Source organism: Megalops cyprinoides, chromosome 17, assembly GCF_013368585.1.
Source record: "Megalops cyprinoides isolate fMegCyp1 chromosome 17, fMegCyp1.pri, whole genome shotgun sequence".
NCBI lineage: Eukaryota > Metazoa > Chordata > Actinopteri > Elopiformes > Megalopidae > Megalops > Megalops cyprinoides.
The window spans coordinates 10,440,048-10,456,718 of record NC_050599.1 but is presented as its reverse complement, the minus strand read 5'-3'; the positions used below and the strand labels follow the sequence as shown (position 1 = coordinate 10,456,718).

The 16,671-nt window shown below is 38.5% G+C and overlaps 1 protein-coding gene across 4 annotated transcripts in view; it reads right to left on the bottom strand.

Moving 5' to 3' along the window:
• Nucleotides 1-16,415, bottom strand: part of eya4 (EYA transcriptional coactivator and phosphatase 4) — a 62,229-nt gene extending 45,814 nt beyond the window's left edge. For all 4 annotated transcript variants that reach the window (XM_036550004.1, XM_036550011.1, XM_036550010.1 and 1 more), the window contains exon 1: nt 16,401-16,415. The gene's annotated coding sequence lies outside the window, so the exon portion shown is untranslated. The remainder of the gene's footprint in view (nt 1-16,400) is intronic.
• Nucleotides 16,416-16,671: the final 256 nt, after the last annotated feature.

The window sequence follows — 16,671 nt, the reverse complement described above, 5'->3', positions numbered from 1 at the left end:
CAAAAAGCAACTGAAGATGGCACTCTTTCCCTATAGGATGTATAAGGTGTTAATCAGACAAACTTTGAGTGAAAGTTACACCTGCAGCAAAATAGCCGGCACCAGTTTTTGTCACCACTGCACCATTTAAATGACGAATTGTGTCCTGTCTTTATTAAAGCTAATAAAATATGATTGATGATCTGGGTGAGAAAGCCTTGTCACTGTAGATTAGGACATTTACGGCATCACTTGACAACTCAAGCACTTTATTATTAGAAAGGATCTCGGAGGCTGCAAGGGTCATTAATAAACATCCACTCCAAAATATTTTCTCAGCAATGGAGAAGGCACCAGGGAGGTGTTCAAAAACACGCTGGACATAAAAAAACAACATGCCCACCCGATAAATTGAGTCAACTGACTTCAGAAAGCTGTGTGTTTAAATTCATCACCATACTTACAAGACTTCTTGAAGGCCACCAAAAATAACCTTTTTATCATCTACTTTCTAGTCATGCAATGTTGGTCATTCAACTTTTCACATTCAGAAAAAAAAGTCTGGACCAGACAACAGGTGTGCAGATTTTGATCAAATACCAAACACAATGTGTAGCTTAATTATTTTTTCATAAATATTTTTGCAACAGATTTCCCTATATTAACCAACACTCCTAGAATTCCTAAAAAAAAAAACATGTGCTCCCTTCTATTTAGTCAAGCTGAACAAAACCTTCCTCCATATTTTCTCGCAATGAGAAAAAGTAAATGTGACAGCGCGACCCTGGGTGAACTGTTACCTACATGCTGGGCGAAAGGGTTAACAAAGAGCAAATTATAACAGAAAAGGTGCGTCAGTATGTGAGTCACTTCCAAAGCCACAGATCTCCACTGCAGCACCTGACACAGGACCCAGCCCTGAAACACTACCCTTCTAATCTCTCAGAGTACCGGCGCAGGGTCTGTGGGGAGAGGAGCGATCCATATTACTGGGTTAAATGGAGTCAAGAAAGACCACTATGAGCTGGCGGCCATCTTACATGTGTTTCACAGTCAAGGCAAGATCCTAAACCAAACTGCTATGCAAGTTGCAGAATGGTGACCATCAAATAAGGGTGAGGCTGAAACCTGGACTCTTGAAAATGCGTTGCCCTGTTACTCCTTTACCCCTCAATATCTCTAAGAACGGGACCCTCTGAAGGTTTTGAATATGAGGACAAATGCAGTGGTTAACCTGATCGCCGACCTAACAGCAAACAGCTCCATGCTTTTGGAGATCATTACAGTTCAAACAAAAAACTTTTCAGCTCTGCTGAAATGGAAGACTACCTGGAACAAAACTGTGATTGATGTCACAATAAACTTATCAATAAATATTATATTATTATATGAAAATACTTGGTTTATCAAAGACAGTAATACCATCTTGCGTTCCTATTCTGAGAGAGCCTTCGTAGGCTGCAAACACTAATTTATTTTGGAAGGCTCTTTGGCACCAGACACGCTGGGTTATACATACGTAACATCAGTGACTCCAAGTGAAAATAAGCGTCTGCCACCAAGTAGCAGACCTTGGCAGGACACAGCTATTAAGAGAATGAGGGCAGCGAAGTGGATAGACATATAAAGGTAGTGCCAACTATCAGTACTTCCCTGTCCCCTGCTGCCTGGACAAATAACTTTCCCTTGGTGTATGCAAGTGCAGACTTTCCCATCCAATAATTTACTTTTACCTCCAAATGAACTAGAGACAGTAAAAATACTGTCATCTCCTTAAAGAAAAACCATGGACATACAAAAAATTGCCAGAAAGCATTTCATGCATATAAGTCATTGTTGTTTTTCAAATACCAGCACCTTGATTCAATAAACATTTGTCCTTAACTTTTGCTATTAAATAAATGCAAAGGTTGCTTTTATTAAATAAATAGTTTTTCAATTTTATTTTGGTGATTGCTGAACTTGTACTTCTGTTCGTAAAGACAGAAAGTAAGTTGAAGTGGACTGTGAGACACTGAATCCAGGGCTATGTTGAGTTTTTGAATACACCTGTATTTCCAGGCAAAGTATGTGGACAACACACTCTTACTGCATGTGTTAGAATGGGTAACATTGGCTAAAGTGACACAAGTGAAAAAGAGCCAAAGTGAACTCATAGAGTAAGGGCTTTTAGTTTACCCTTAAATTATACAATCTGATTCTTCAAACTATAAGTCTTTGTACTGTGACAAGTCTCTTTGTATAATTGTCTACTCCAAGAAAATCAATTACTTACAAAGACTACAAAAGTACAGATTTATTCAGGCATACATCAGCTAGTGTATCTTCTCTGTCAGACTGCATTAGCTGTGTCTGTTATCACCTTCTCTGCATGGCTATCTTGCCTGTCAAATTAACTTACTAAGATAAAGCAAGCTGATTTATCCTATTACAGCCACTGATATTAGTAAAAAAAATACAACTTTGACTTACTTGCATCTGAAAATGTTGAAATGAATATGCAGTGAATTCACACTATTTCTAACATAATTTCATACAGTATTATTCTCAAACAAAACTGTGAATTTAAGGAGGTCTGTTACTCATGAAGATGATGAAAATATTGAAAAAAAAATTGCTTTAACATTCAGGTGTGCATTGGAATGATAACTTGTATTATTATTATTATTATTATTATTTTTAACAAGGACTTTCTCCATGGAAATCACCTGGAGGGGCACCACCGGAAGTATGGCAGGACTGAATCTAGAACAACAAACTATTATGGGTTGAAAAGCATGAGCTGCCGTACCTCCGGGTTTCTTATTGAATTTCTCTAAGGTAAACAGCATCACGGGCCAGGACCTGAAGCAGAGGCCAGGGGCCTAATGCAACACAGGCAAAAGCATTAATGGAATTCACTTCAATGAAGCCAAAGTCATTTTCCCAGTTTTTAGATGTGTGTTATTTTACTTGGAGTAATTCCACCTAATATGAACTCTCTTTATGTCTTTGTGTTCCAGCAGTGAAAACGATGAAATGGCACTAAAGGAAAATGCTGTTTAGACTGCAAGTGATGTGTTTAGTTTTGTTACGGTACTCTCTAAACAGTCCATTGATTGCGTTTAATATTAGAGGACACCTCATCTGAGGGAAACCAACCAATAATGATGAGTTTTGCAGATGAAATACTATTCTTACTTGAAGTCCAGCTTCTACAAGAATTTGTATATCAAAAAGCTCACAGCAAGATATATGATAAATGAGTGAAATTGACTCTACTGGATATGTATATATATATACAGTAGCTACTCCATACACAATAAGGTTGGGAGTTTTAGTGCAAAACATTAACATTGAATTTTTTCACTTTAGCGTACTTATTAAAAGACAGTAATACAAATCAATTGATCAAATAAAAGGCCAACAAGAAAATAACAATTAACTAAGAACACTCATCAGAAGTGTTTCATGTACCTGCACAGCCATTCGAATGCATACATTTTATTTCAGTAGTTCATTTCATGCACTTAAAGAATGGAACCCAATAGCCAGCATAAAATCAGGCGTTGGCGCTATCAGCAGTTTTTGTGCGTAAAAGCATTACTCATTAGTCATTTGTAGGGCTAAGGTTATTTCAGCTTAAATGTGCCTTTGCTCAACACAAAGATTTCACCCCTGGTCTGAAAAACAGCCTCCCAGGTTACCGAGAAACTCAGTGGCAGTAATATTCCTGTGCCATCATTTACTCCTATTTACCATTCCACTCCCTGCCTTCAGCGTTATTTGTCTGAGTTGTTATCACCGTAGTAACTCAATATGCTTCCTTTCATGTAAAATACATTGTTACACCCCTCCCCCCTCCTCCCCCCTCCATTCGAACATGCCTATGGTGGTGTAAAACTATCCTGGGTGTTATTCTCTCTGAAATTTTCCCTTTTTTCAGTAGTAGGAAGCCAAAGGCAGAAAATGGTGCCAGTCAGATCAACTAAGACACCAGGCCAATGAAAGATAGACCACTTACCCTACATACTTCACAGTTTTAAGGCAGTCTCATGACTTGAACAATTGGCTACATTGATAAAATAAGATACATACGTGAAACTAATATCTGGTTAGTTTTTTGTGTTTCATCTCAAATAACACTGTTTTTGGGCAGTTGTTTTTAAAGGTTAAGCAGCCTTACAGAGGAAGAGACGGGAAAAAAGTAGAGCTAAAAATAAACTCTAAAACTATTAAGCCCCCCCCATCCCCCAACACACACACACACACACACTCATACATAATCAGGTCTTAGAAGGCCAACAGTTGACAATGATTCTTCGACAAACTGATACAAAAATTTATATCATATACATGAAAACATAATAAAATTTTCTGTAAAATCAATGTAAAAATCAAGCGCTGCAAAAAATGAACAAAATAATCAAAACAATAACATATTAAAAACCCATTCATGACTCACAGTCAGCGAGTAATGATTAATATATGCAAAAGTTTAACAGAGATAAATGGCCAAAGTATAAATAACTACTACCTTTTTGTATAGGCATCATCAACAGGACACCACATGCCTTGTATATTCAATCTATCCAGCAGGCTGGTTTCTATTGATAGTCCCAGTCAGTACTGTTACTTAATGTTTCGAGCATGCTGGGTAACTTTATATTGTAACAACAGATTACACATCAATCCTCTTCTATATTGTGATTGTGGAAACAGGACAAAGAAACTTTTATAGCTGGTTGGACTTTCTTTTAATATTCTGCAAATGCCTGGTTGACCGTTTGTTATTAAGGGTATACTTTATTTCGCTTTACTAATTCGGGCAAATTAAAACTCACTGATGGATATGAATGCAAAGCTTTCTGTCTGGGTTGGCCGCGAACCTTACTCCGGGACATATGCTGTTAATTGTAAACCATTTGGCCTCTCCTGCCCTTGGTTGATCTAATCTGATCACAGCTATATTAGCACTGTCAGGAGAGTAACCTATACCTGCCTTCAGCTGACAAGAATTCCAACAAAGGCCCTGCAATAACAGTAATCTATACTTGAAGCAACTTAGCTGTAGTAAAGGTTAAAAAAAGTGACATTTCAGGAAGGATTCATGTCTGAATTATTATCAAGCCGTTACATTAAAAAACAATGAGTCAGAATGCAAAACAAGTGATATCGACAGTTTTTACTTTCAACTGTAACTCGCCACCTCCAAAACTCCCATTTTCTTTCTGCTTGGTTTCCATGACAACTTGGCATCTGTGGGCAAAGTAACATATTCCATTGAGGGACTCTGCTAACAAGAAAGCGCCTCTCTCTTTCTCTCTTGCTCTCTCTCCCTCTCTCTCTCTCTCTCTCTGATGGATGGAAACTTGACACGGGCCCTGCCCCACATCCGAATGCAATAATGAATAGCAGCACCTTCAGCATTAAGAGTTTATTTTTCTTTCATTTCAAATAATTCTGAAGTAAAATCAATGGGGGCGACATGGATTATATCTTCAATAACCCAAGGAAACTTTATATAAAAAAGCACTCTAGCACTGAAGTAGGTCCTTCCTTCAAATGGAACAGACAAAGCCCTCATTACTAATTCATGGGGCCTTGTGCCTGTGTCAGCGCCTGATTAATAATTAAAATTAATCTCATTACTGAAGATATTCATTTCAGGATAATTTAATTAAATGATGAATTGGCTCCCAGATGTCAGTGTGCATGTTAAATAATGCTGATGATGACATCGGATTTTGGGGGGCTTCAGTTCAGACTGTGGGGTGTGCATTATTTAACACCTTCTACTTTACTAATAACGAGAAAGGCTGGCTGCAAAAAAGGCACTTTCCACATACTTGGGTAACCACTGAACAGTTTTCATTTTCAGTTAATTGAAAAAATATATATCTATATAAATCAAAATATGAACATTGGATAGGTTGTTTGTTACTGAGAAACTAGATGCTACAACATACTTTATGTTGTGTGAATCAAATTTTGAGTAAAAGCATGCGTTCACAGTGCCAACATCACAGGAGTCTAGGAAAATGAGTTTCTTCTTCAGTATAAAGGATTTTATCTTGGTGGTGACACGATCATTAAAGGAGTTGACTGTGTTGAGAAAAGGATACATGTCTGATAAGAAACTCATATTTCATGTAATAACTGGGAAAGTCGTCACTCTTTACTCTTTTATTTTACAGGAAATTAAACAGTAATTTTTTATAGTACAAGAATGGCAATGATGCGAAAAACGTGAGTACTATTGAAACTAAAAATGAGTGAATTTTAATTAGTGACCTTGTTACATATTTAATATAAGTCAAGACGATTAACTTCATAAACTGATTTATTAATAATTCAAATATTTCTCTTTCATGTCGCTTTTTCACTATTTAGATTAAAACCTGTACTTCACATTTGACTGTTTCTGAAATGTTATATTCGTTCAACATATCAAGATGATGCTGTACATGGACAGGATCGACCTTGCCTCTAAAAGGCAGCGTTCTCAGTCCTGAACACACCTACACTCAGTATCAGATGGCTTCCCTCACAAAGAGACTGACTCATCACTCCTTTTCATTAGGTCAGAAGCAAGTCTGTGATATCGAAATCAAAAGGACTCGTCTAACCCTCACATCCTACCCAATGACTAATATTTTCTTCATGCACGCATTGGTGTGTGCTAGTCACGGGCAGTTCACCTTTTTTGCCTGAAGAATGGAAGGATAAAGTCTGATAAAAATCAATATGAAATCTTTCCATGTAGCACACAGCAGAACAAACGGCATAAATACTTCGGCATAAATACTTCTTTATTTCACATAAATCACATAAAAATATTTTTGCTTTTCAGCAGTCACTTCTTATTCATGTGAGGTGGTGGTTAGTACAATATAGCAAGTGACTAATTTCTTCTTAATTCTGGATAAATAGTATTTCAGCTGCTATGTGTAGTGACCAGTGCTGACACACCACACCTGTGCTTCAGTACATGCAATTCAGTCTTGGCATACATGAGTTTTCACAAATCTGAAAGCCCAATGACCACACAAAATGTAAGAAAAGTTATATTATATACTGATAGATTCGATTAAAACAGGCATGCCATGTAACGAGTACTCCAATCAAAGGCACAAACCTCCCAGACTTAAATGGCACCATGTTACATTAACATGACTCCTGTATTCAATACAAAACAATCTTCCCCAAATTGATGTTATATAGCACAGCATTAATCTAAGGTTTTTTTATGGCTGAATAGCTATTTTTCTTAACTTGATGGATTTAATTGAGTCATATAGTATGTCAAAGGAGAGGAGTTCCTTGTTTCTCTGTAAGGGACACTTAAAAGAGATACACATTCTTGAATTGACATCCTCTGAAGAGATCTGAAGAGATCTCATAGTAAGGTATTGGATCAGAAAATATTTGAACTTTTTTAAACAGACTATCTTCAAACTAGCTTTTATGTCACTACAGTTAACATTATCACTCTTTGTAATGTGTTTGCCCTCTGTGTTTGCCTTGACACCTAAGGTCATGTAATGTGGCAGGCCCTATGCATAGCGTTATTTTCTCTTTTTAGTGCCCTATGAGAAGCAAGTGGATATCAAACAGTCTAGATTTTTGCTGATTCCTGTCCTGAGTAGGGTTTCAGGACCAGGGACCGCAAAGAGCCAGTGGAAAAATAATCATTTAATAATGTACTTCACCAAAAAAGCGAACAAGTAACAACAATAAGAACAGACATTTTCAGTAAGCTGTTAGTGTTTCCTGTAGAATATCATGTCATGTGGCATTCTTCTCTTCTCAAGATACAGCACATCTGATCATTATCAGAAGATTCGTTACTTCATACAAGAGTTATGGAAGTGTAAAAACATGAATATCAAGCTAAAGTTTATCATGGAAGTAAAAAGCAGCGAGAGGAATCTTTTAAACTGTGGCATGAGCATGAGGGTTTATTGAATTCTTCCTCAAACTGCTAACAAAAGAAGAACAATTTCAACAAGCAACAAGTGAAAAGAGAGAACTGGGTGGTTTGATAGAAACAGTCGACACTTTTATGTATCCTGGAGTTCTGTTAAGTGCTTTATCACCTGCGTCAGTGACCATTGGGCACTGTGTAGGTTAGACCGCTGCCGAGTCCAGAGGTGGAGGCACGCTGTATGATTCCCACATTTCAAAACTCATGAGGTATGTCACTTGGGTCAATTCTGCGATTCACTTGCTACTGAGTCTCGAATCATAACGTGCATTCTAGCGCACGGAAGCACGGAAGTTAAATTGCACTGACTGACTGACTGACTGACTGAGTGAGACAGACATTGAGAGTAGTGCTACTTCTAGAGTTACAGCTTTAATGGTTTTACACTGCAAAGTTCAATTAACTCCCCTCTTTAAATGGGAACCTAACAAAAGTAAAAAAAAAAAAATACAGCAGGACTGAAACAGTGCGTTTGAAGCTTTAACTCATAAACAACTGAATTGAATTCTGTCAGACAATTCGGTCAATTTTAGAGCGACATGAAAAATCAAAATTGGCTTTGCATTACAGTACCATTAAATTAATATAAAATGAAGGCCTAACATCAGACAAATGTTATGTTTATGTGGTCTGTTTGTATGTTATGCTTAAACCAGCAGACTTCTATTTAGACAATTTATGTTTCTGGGAAACGGTTATGTTTCATATGAAAATGTGTGGATTACGGCTAGCCAGCAGTCACCTGGGACTCTGGCCTTAAGGTTCTTCCATCAGAACATTACCCAACGCCCATCAGCTCCTTAGGGTTTTTCAGGTTCTGCCTTCATTGACACCGGGACAATTGTCCTGCCCCTGTCACTGACACCCACTATGCCTCTTTGGCTTGCCTGTCAATCACAAACAGTCTGCAAGACCTGCCATTACCAACAATCACATTAGCAAACGACTGTCTTCTCTTGCCAAGTGAGCAATGGGTGGCTGTGGAAAAATACAGGGAACTGTTTCAGGAAACCAAGCAAGCAAAAACTGAAACTCCATAAAAGAGCTGGACAGGGGTCCCCTTCTAACACATTGGAGGATAATAACCTGACTACAACAATGATAATAACAAAAGCAGTGAATCTGGCTCAGTGAAACTGTACTGGGAACTGAATACAGATCCATAAAGGGCATTGTCACTGCTGGTCCTTCACAATGTAATTAAAAGTCATTTCTGTAGAATGTCTTAAAACTTACAAATGCAGTCTCTACAAGAATTACTGTACCCAGCAGAGAAGGTATATTAAACATGCAGAAATGCAAGACTCATGGCTGGTAAAATACTCAATAGCTCCTCTGTCTCACGTTTACATGTATGGTTAAGTATATACTCATACTTCCCAACGTAACTGTATTTTTGGATATTTCTATTCAATTCTATTCTCTTGCTCATCTATGTCAGATGCAAGGGTGGAAAAACAGTCATCCTTAATTCATTCAGCTCTAAGTGGGTAAGGGAACATTCATGATCTATGTGACTGACTAAAGCAAATTAGTTTTGGTAGCAGCTGAACAAAGCAACTCCACGAACAGACATGGCTCCTTCTGCAGTCAGCAGCAGTAATGATGCTTTACCACTGGGGAGTGAAGAGGCCAGCAAAATTTTCATAGCACCATCAATGAGTTACTGCTCAGTTCTTGTTTAAGAATTTGAAAATATGTTCATTTTGTCATAGCCTTATCTTGTTATGTGCTTATAACCTAGCAAGCTAGCACTGCTAGCTACAATTCTGCCATGGCGACTTACCATTTTATACTTAAATGATCAAATATATCCACAATTACAATATATTTGTAAGACCTTGCCCACACTAGGGCTTCCTATTCATCATGTTTACATATAGGATGTGTAAAAGCAGGAGTTTGCCAGGGATCTCAACGCTGAAATGCATAAGAGCAAATGTATACCTACACGAGTGCAATGGTCAGTAGATCTTACAATTTGACAATGAAGTCAACTAAAAAAAACACACGGCAAAACAGGTCAAGATCAGAAACAGAAGCAACAAATGAGAAGTACTAGTATTCTATGATTATAAACACATTTCATTTTTTTGGCAGGACAGATAATATCATGGTAGAGTCATAATACAAAGAATACTTGGCTCTCACATTATGAATCCTACTGGACGGCCCAGAGCATATTGCAAAAGCAGAGTGAAAAAGTTAGAGTACTCCTTGCTGCCATTTCCTGTCTGTGTACCTACAACTTATGCTTTTAAAAAGTGATTTAACAGTTGTTTCTTTTTACTGTAGTTCCCTTCCCGGTGTTCCCTTGGCAGAGACTAGTTATAGCTGTAGTTCAGCAGCCACAATGTCACTCTTATCACAGCGCAGACTTGAGACGTTTGGTTTCCATTACCGCTTTAAGTATGCACTGTTTGGCTCCTATGTCAATAACCTGTAATCAGCAACAGCCCAAAGAACACATTTTATGCTGTTGAAGGACATGCTATAGAGTAAAAAAAAAAAGCTGATTCAGGACTATAGGACAGCCACCACATCCATCATGAAAACCACCTTCAACCCAACCAATGTCTATTTCCCCTCCTGAATTGTGTTCCATCCAGCTCAAATTCCCTGAGGAACCTGCACTATTCCTTTCATCGTTCAGGTGAGGGGCCCCAACCAGGGAGCAGAGAGTTGCGGCTGCGGTTTCCTGAGTTTCTCGGCACCCTGTTATTCTTGAGGGGAAGGCCAGGAGCTTAGCAGAGGGAAGAGCGGCATAACCAATCACTGAACAGCAGCCAGGAACTCTGCAGTCAGACTGAGACCACATGGATAGGTGCCACTGGCCGACTGGTCTTCCTCATTCCACCACTCAGGTCCTCAACTTGACCTGTGTGACCCTGGTATTGTCTGCTCCTACTGGTGCTCATACTTGCAACATGGAAAAAGAATCACCGAAAGCCCCCCAGGGTCATGTCAGTAATGACTTCAATATAAAGGCTGCAATTATACTGCTTCCTTGCCTGGTTTGCAGGGGCGAGTCACAGTGGGCTTTATTCAACATATCTCCTGACTCCTAACATGGTTGACAGATGCAGCTTGTTCATCAAGCTCACTGCTGCAGAGAGTGAGAAGAGAAAAACAGAGAGATGGTGTCTGAGTCCTTTACTTCACTCTACCAAGGAGGGTCTTTCTAGAGGGAAGAAGCAAGCGACCCATCAAAATAAGAGATAAACTAAAGACCAGGAAACCTGCAAGCCAAATGTCAACAATCTATGCATGAACTGTGACTGGATGATGTACAACAATCCCAGCAATCCCATTTTGGGCAATCCACTATCATCACAACTAAGGTTAGTTTGAATAAGATGCCTTGCAATAAACTGCCCAACATTCACCCTTGTCTTTTACTGAGCAGTACTGCTGAGCTCGTTGGACATAGAGACATTAGCGCTTACCTACGAATGAATTTTATGACTGTTCCAGACCACTCGTACCACATACACAAGTACACAAGCACACATTTGAGCAAGACAACATTTTTTTGCCATTCTGATAAAAGTGTGCAATTATAAAATTTACATGTGAACATACACTTATATATGAACAAATAAACAACACAAAATGTAAATGAATAAACCCAATAAATACAGTCACTAATCTAATCAGTATGCTTATACTGTAATTAACTTGCTTCACAATATGGCCATGGAACATGGCATTCATACACCACCAGACGAACAGCGATGAGAAGACCCCTATTCCTGAATTGCTGTTATCTTCTGGGCTATGATTCAGACGTGCACAGAATTAAGTAAGTGTCTATCAATCAAAGTATGAATTACATGTAACTATGCTTCTTACGTCTGCCATAGACCTGTACAGTCTATTCCCACATACGTTCTATGTGCTGGATAGAAATTTCGTTGTTAGACGATGATGTGCAATGATAAAGGACTTCAGGCACAAAATGATGCTTGACCCCTTGCGTAACAGCCTAACTTGCGCATGGACTCAGTACCGGCAGTGATGACCCAGGCCTATGTGATGGCTCACTAGCCCTGAAATTACAGGTATGGCTCATTCTGTTACACTTAGCATGTATCCAAAATGGTGCACAGGTGATGGCAGGACAACTGGGTATTTTTTATTAGCCTCATTGCCCTTAGTATCCCCCAAGCCTTTGCACATGTTCTTCAGCAATGTACAAAGCATGCTGACTAAAAGGTATTTACAATGGGACATGAAACAAATGCCTAAAATTACTGGTTACACTGTAATTAATTCCAGTAACTGGTTGCAGCCAACTGAAACAGGGCATGACCCAGGAACATAAAAGCATCAAGAAGATGCTTCAACAGTGGATCTGAGATTATAGGAGGCTAACCCACTGCTTAGGCAAAGTGGTATGGTGCTATCAGTGTTCTGATCAAGACTATTTTATACCTGAACACTGTGTACAACAGATCTGTCCCTGCGGAAGGGCTTCATATGATTTATCTGAAACTAAATAAAGGAATTTCCACCTGTGTGAATGACACTGAAAATGGTAAAATGAGCACCCACTCTGCTCATGTTGATTCCTCTGTCTCAGGCAATGGTGAATGCACACATAAGTAAACTGGCAACTACTGTTGAAAATACCAGTGTTGCGTAGGCTAAGTGCGTGTTCTTTGGAATCACTGCTTTTTGGAGAATTTTTACGAGATTAGGAGGCTGTGCAGTTGGCATATTAACGTATGAGACAACCTCTCACTGTTGTGAATAATGTGCAAACGATTTTCACTATAGTAGGACGTAGGTAAAATATATGGTAAATTAGGTCAGGGCTGTAACATTGTCTATATAAGTTTGAGCTCATGCAGAATACCTTAAATAAAAAAAGAAAAAAAGATGTTGATTCAAGTAAGGATTCGAGTAGGATATGCCTTCTCTAATTCAGCAGACCAGTAGTGGACTGAACACAATCAAAACAGAATGCAAAAAGTGTCATCTCTACCTTGTGAGCATAAGTCTGTACTTATGCAAGGTATGCATAGCATTTATATTGCACGGAAGGTTTTGAAAATGTTTATGTTACAAAACAGTATTGACTCCATAATCAACCCTCGCCCGTTCACATTTAGCTGCAGACTGAGGTGCAACCTAAAACCTTCCTGCCTGACTCCGTCTGTGGTCCACACTGGGCCTTCTGCCACAAACACTGTACTGCACTGGGTCTCAGCCCGCGCCAAAGGAAACGCTAAAAGACTTTTTTTTCTTTTGTTTTTGCCGTACATTAAAACCCTGCACGGTTCCCCTGGGTCAGTGAACACCCCCCCCCCCCCCCTTTCTTTTCCACCTTCCCTGGATTAGTCAACACGCTGTAGACTTCAAACGGCGGCCCATCAAGGACCTACAGCCAGGGGTACCCGAGAGGGGCCTGTTGTGCTTGGCAGTTTCCATTCGCTTCTTTAAGACCCAAACTTTTAGAATTAAAAAAATGTAATTCCATTTGACAGGAGAATGATAGAGCACACGTCTGGTAAAAGGTGTAGTGCATGCAGTTTTGCATGGATAGAGAGTTCCAAGAAATTAGGACATGCACCCACAGACGACAGTGGAGAAACATCTCCCTGCTAACCGTACCCTGGATTTGACACGGCCTCCTCCGCAGGCAAAAACAACAAAACATCTCAGATTATAGTTTACCTCAAAGGCTGCTCTGGATTCTACATGAATCCCTGCAGGTAATCTCATTTTACAGCTAGGAAAGCCTGACTACATCAGGGATCACGGCAGCAAACCTGGCCGACGAAGAATAGGTGATAGGGCATATCGGGTATCGATGGATAACCACACTTGCTTCATTCTGTGGTGTGTTGCAGGCATGGGGGACACACCTTTTCTTTGTGGAATATGTGATTTGTCAAGAGTGGGATAATTATGTTTTTTATTACTTATGCTGTTCATTTTAAGATGGTTCAAGGGAGCTGCACTGCAAAGATATACTGCCACAATGTTTGAAAAATGTTTGTGAAAATAGCCCATTAAGATAAAAACACATTTTTTTACCAAAAAGAAATCTCACTGAAAATGAAAGACACATAAATCAAAATGATTGGTTCTGTGCCCAAAAATGACTGGCTCCCTTTTCATGTACTTCTTACAAGAGTAGAGATAAGGACAAATATTTCCAAGCTGTTCACAGTTTTCAGCTTTTAAATTTGTGAATGACAGATGTATTCAAATGCCAAATATCATATCTTACCAGACACTTCAAACAATTTTCCATTTGATATACTATTTTGAATGTTTTGATGAATACCCTAATATTTTGTTTAAATCGTAACCTCAGATTCTAACTGCATGGTAGTTTTTCCATTATTCCGTAAGTGTAATGAAGCAAGTGTTAATTTTTCTAATCCTTCTGGCGCTGTTCTGAGTGTTGGTGCAATATGGCTCAAAGACAAGAAAAGCACATCAGGTGTAACATAAATATAGAGTGAAAGTATGAGTATGACTGCCTGAACTAAGGCACTTTGTTTTGTTTGTGTTCACCCTATGTCAGCTGTATCCCGCTGAGTGTTCTGGTATTGTGCAAGACTTGAAATTCAAAACAAAATTGCTACGGCACTGATTCATTCTGCCCTTCTGCTTGATCCGTTAAAACACCTTTAAGATATCAGAATGAAATGAGAAAACAGAGTAAAACGCTAAGAGTAATCTTTTAAAAATGCCACTTATTGTTATGTTGATAGCCAACGCCAACACAGAAAATACTCTCAATTCATGCTTTTAGGCTTCTGCAGATGAACAGATGCAAATGTATCTATAGCGAATCAATTGGGAAAGCATAACATAAAATATGTCCACAGCACTTTTGCACTCCAGCCATCTAAACATACTGTACAGCCCGGCCAAAGACACCTATGCTATTAGATCCAGGAAGCATTAAAAACAACATGTTTTCAAGACCTTGCCCTACTTAAAACCATTGTTACTTTCTAGGTTGGCACGACGGAGAGTGACAAATCTATGCCATTAAAACAAGGCACTAGGATGAAATTACACCTGTTCCTCACAAATGTCTTTGAAATTTGAAACTAGTCAGCTAGCCGCCAAATTATTTTTCAAGACAATAAAGGCTGAACTTTAAGCAAACAATAATGGTTCTACAATGCTGAGGTGTTGGTAAACTTACTAGTATTCTTGACACTTTCTGTAGCTGTTTCCTGGTTGTTCACAAATTATCAGAAAAGTCATAATCTTGAGCTTTTACTTCACTTGTGTAATAAAACTTTTATGGAAAATAACTTCATCTGTGCTTAACTAATTTATTCACAATTTTAAACACTTCATTTTACTCTCTACCTCCTTTTATATAATTTTCATGGCCCATATAGTGTTTTTTCCAGAAAGTCAATAACCTGCCCACAACCGAAATTATGTTTAACTGGCTACCAGTGTATATAATGTTGTAGTAATTAACTAAATGATGTTCCTCGTACACACACGGAAAAAAAATGTGCAGAACACTTAGCATTGGGGTTACCTTTAAAATGCCTATTTACCAATGGAAAAATACTGTAGCAAAATCATGTTTTTAACAATGGACTCAGGTGATTCAACAAAACTAGGGGTGTTTTCCACTGACAGAGAACCACATACATTTACAACGTTTTTTTTTTTTTAAATTGCATGGAAATTATTGGCAGCTCAGGACCGTTTCCTGTATCAGCCCCATTCAGTCCTACAGTTGCCATATGGCTACTGTGTAGAGCTTTCCATGGCACATCTGTTTCGTATTATGGTCACTGCTCCATCGGTTTTGCCCACCAAACACTTTGAAGCCTGGGTGGCCTTCAGGCCAAAACAAAGAATACTGGACAGATTTTGAGCCAATATTTGTTTACTTTTCTTATGTATTTGAATATATATTTTTAAAAAAAAAAACTGTAGGATGTAGCATTGTCTCATAAAACCCATCAAAACTTAAGTGACTACTGTGGGGTAACCATGACGAAAGATGTACATGGTGAAACAGGTTCAGCATCTTTATAAACAAAAAGAAAACTTTGCAGTTAAATTCAAATACATTTTAGTGGAGGATTATGTCACTGAGATTGCTATGTCACATGTCTCATTTCTTTAGAAAGTAATGCAAAATAAATACAAAACGAACACACATTTTCAATCCAGGTTTGAAAATACACGTTTTAACACAAATGCTGTTACATATAATTCGACTAACCTACCTTCTCTATTCTACAAAACTTTATTATTGTAAGTGAACATTGCTGCACCTTATTTTGACATACGTACCTTATCAACAAGCTATGAATAAATACATACCATTTCAATGACTTACCACACAAAGAGAAGCAAAATTAATGGCAAATTTTAGTTACAGGTCTCATATTGATTAAGGTCACTGCATCGTTGCTTGACAGAATGCTGTATGTGAAAATGCATGGTGTATACTCACTGACTGTTCATTGAGATCTTGGGAGCTTTCCATGAGGCTGATCCTTCTACTGTCTTCTTTTTCAAGCCAGTCAAATACCTACAGCAACATAAACATAATTCCTATAAGCAGGGACAGATCAAGTCTGGACATTATCATTCTTGTTTGCATCTCTTTATTACAATCAGATGTACATGTACTTCGCCATGTGTACTGTACCATGTCTTCATCTAGCATACTGACAAAATACTCCAGCCGCAACTGAACAGTTATTTCCTGAGATGGCAGGAGA